Below are 3,070 nucleotides of genomic sequence, written 5' to 3'. Positions count from 1 at the left end.
AACCATTGTACAGTATTGAGGGCGGTCTCGCAATTATATTTGTTTCCAAGTAATACCAATTAACATCCATGGTACTGCCATACTCAACTTGTGGAAATGTTACTCCTTGACCAGGTGGTAACAAATTTTGTATACAAAACCCCAACATACTCATGATAATTGTATTCTTACAAATACTCAATAACTGCTTAATATATAATTAATCATGTGAGGTTTTGTAAAAACATTTAACAAAAAGTGGATAAACTCACATTGCTGTCTTAGGATTATCAGTAAGGATTTCCTGGGAATAATCTATAAATTACACAAATGCACGCGTGTTAGTATAATAACCCATTTTAACATTAGCAATACCCTCCCCGAGACGGCACTCTAACGACTACGTCGGGCAGAACCACGACAGCCGTTACGGAACCCTAGATCAATCGGGCAGAGTATCTAATACGTATCCAGGGGTTATGATACTTACAACGGAGCAGAATCTCGTTATTTAGGGGGGGGGTATTATACCCGAGTATAATGCCCACACTTTAATTTTGAGAGAGAAAGAAAGATTTTGGGACGAACTGACTAAAGATCCGAGGCCTCCTTTATATAGGGCCTGATCTTGACCTTGTCGCGGCCCGCGTAAAACAAGGCCAAGGCCTACGCGGCCCGCGTAGTAGGGTAATAGGGTTGTAGGTGATCCGGGTCATCAATAGGTTCAACACGCGTTACGACACGTGTCAACACCGGGGCTAGCTTGATCCTTAAGTTGACGCTGCCCGCGTAAGGGTTAAGGGTGAATTACGCGGCCCACCTAAAACCCAAAAATTCAATTTTTAATAATATTTAAGGTATTCAAGGCCCGTTTTCACGTATGGGGTGTATTTAGGGGCATTTTGGGATATTTTAAATATTTTTAGGGTGTCAGAAAAATTACGAGGGTGTCGGTTTAGGGTTGTTATATCCTCCCCACCTTGTTTTAGAGCTCGTCCTCGAGGTCTACTGGAATAGGTGTGGATATTTCCTTTACATTTCTGATTCAAGCTCCCATGTGTATTCAGGTCCTCTTTTGGAGTCCCATTTCACTTTAACCAGAACTAATCTCTTATGCTTGAGATTCTTAATTTTCCTGTCTTCAATTTGTAGAGGCTTTTCTACAAATTTGAGTTGTTCATTTACCTCTATATCTTTAAGAGGCACTACAAGTGATTCATCAGCTAAGCATTTCTTGAGATTAGATACATGAAATACATCATGTATTCCTGCCATTTCCTCTGGCAGTTGTAGTTAATAGGCTACAGGTCCTACTTTTCTAATGATCTCAAAAGGTCCAACATACCTGGGACTTAGCTTTCCCCGTTTGATGAATCTTACCACTCCTTTCCAAGGAGAGACTTTTAACAATACCTTGTCACCTACCTAGAATTCTAACGGCTTACGTCGGTTATCAGCATAGCTCTTCTGTCGATCGCGTGCTGCTTTCAGTCGTTCTTTGACTTGAATGATCTTATCAGTTGTTTCCTGCACTATCTCAGGTCCAGATAGTTGCTTTTCCCCAATTTCTGCCCAACAGACTGGGGTTCTGCACTTTCGTCCATAAAGTGCTTCGAAGGGTGCAGCATTGATACTTGTGTGATAACTGTTATTATAAGAAAATTCTATTAAAGGTAAGTGATTATCCCAATTACCTCCGAAATCAATTACACAAGCTCTAAGCATGTCTTCCATTGTCTAAATTGTCCTTTCGCTTTGTCCGTCTGTTTGAGGATGGTAAGCTGTGCTTAGATTTAGCTTGGTTCCCATTGCTTGGAAACTTGCCCAAAAATGAGAGGTAAAACGGCTATCCCTATCAGAAATAATTGATAAAGGAATTCCATGTAATGAAACAATTTCATTTACATACAATTTAGCTAACTATTCCATACTGAAAGTTTCTTTCATTGGTAAGAAATGAGCTGACTTGGTTAGACTATCTACAATCACCCAGATTGTATCATTACCTTTTCTTGTTTTGCGTAACTTGGTAAAAAAATCCATTGTTATCAATTCCCATTTCCAAACTGGCATTTCTAACTGTTGTAACAAACCGGAGGGTTTCTGGTGTTCAGCTTTGACTTGTTAACAAGGTAAACATTTAGAAATATAGGCTGCTATATCCTTTTTCATTCCTATCCACCAGAAATTTTTCTTTAAATCCTGGTACATTTTATCACTTCCTAGATGCATTGTATACTTAGACTTATGGGCTTCTTCTAATATACGGTGGCGTAAGTTTCCTAATTTAGGTATCAACATTCTCTTTTTATGGAATCTCCAAATTCCATCTGTTCCTTGTTCTAATTCTTTAATCATTCCTTTTAATTTTTCAGTATCATCCTTTATTACTGATTCTTGTGCTTTTCTAATCTGATCATTTAAATCTACTTGTAGATTTAGTTTAAGAGAACATACCCTTTTTGGCTTTTCGTGTTACTTTCGACTTAAAGCATTAGCCACTACATTGGCTTTCCCTGCATGATACTGGATATTACAATCATAATCGCTAAGAATCACCATCCAGCATCTTTGTCTCATATTCAACTCTTTTTGCTCAAAAACATACCTTAAACTCTTATGAGCGGTGAATATGGTAAACTTACTACCATAAAGATAATGTCTCCAAATCTTAAGGGCAAAAATTATGGCTCCTAGTTCTAGATCATGGGTTGAATAATTCTCTTCATGATTCTTAAGTTGTCTAGATGCGTAAGCTATATCCTTTTGACGTTGCATCGACACACATCCATAACCTAACTTAGAAGCGTCACAATAGACTACAAAGTCCTCAGTTCCTTCTAGTAACGCTAATATGGGTGCATTGGTTAATCTTTGCTTAAGGGTTCTAAAGGCTTCTTCTTGTTTTGGTCCCCATTCAAACTTAATGGATTTACAGGTTAACTTGGTTAAGGGAATAGCTATTCTTGAAAAATCTCGGATAAATCTTCTATAATAACCAGCCAATCCTAAGAAACTTCTAACCTCAGTTGGTGATTTAGGGGTTTTCCATTTGGTAATCGCCTCAATCTTTGTTGGATCCACATGAATT

The sequence above is a fragment of the Helianthus annuus genome, chromosome 9 (assembly GCF_002127325.2).
Source record: "Helianthus annuus cultivar XRQ/B chromosome 9, HanXRQr2.0-SUNRISE, whole genome shotgun sequence".
Lineage (NCBI taxonomy): Eukaryota > Viridiplantae > Streptophyta > Magnoliopsida > Asterales > Asteraceae > Helianthus > Helianthus annuus.
Note: the sequence above shows the minus strand (reverse complement) of the source record.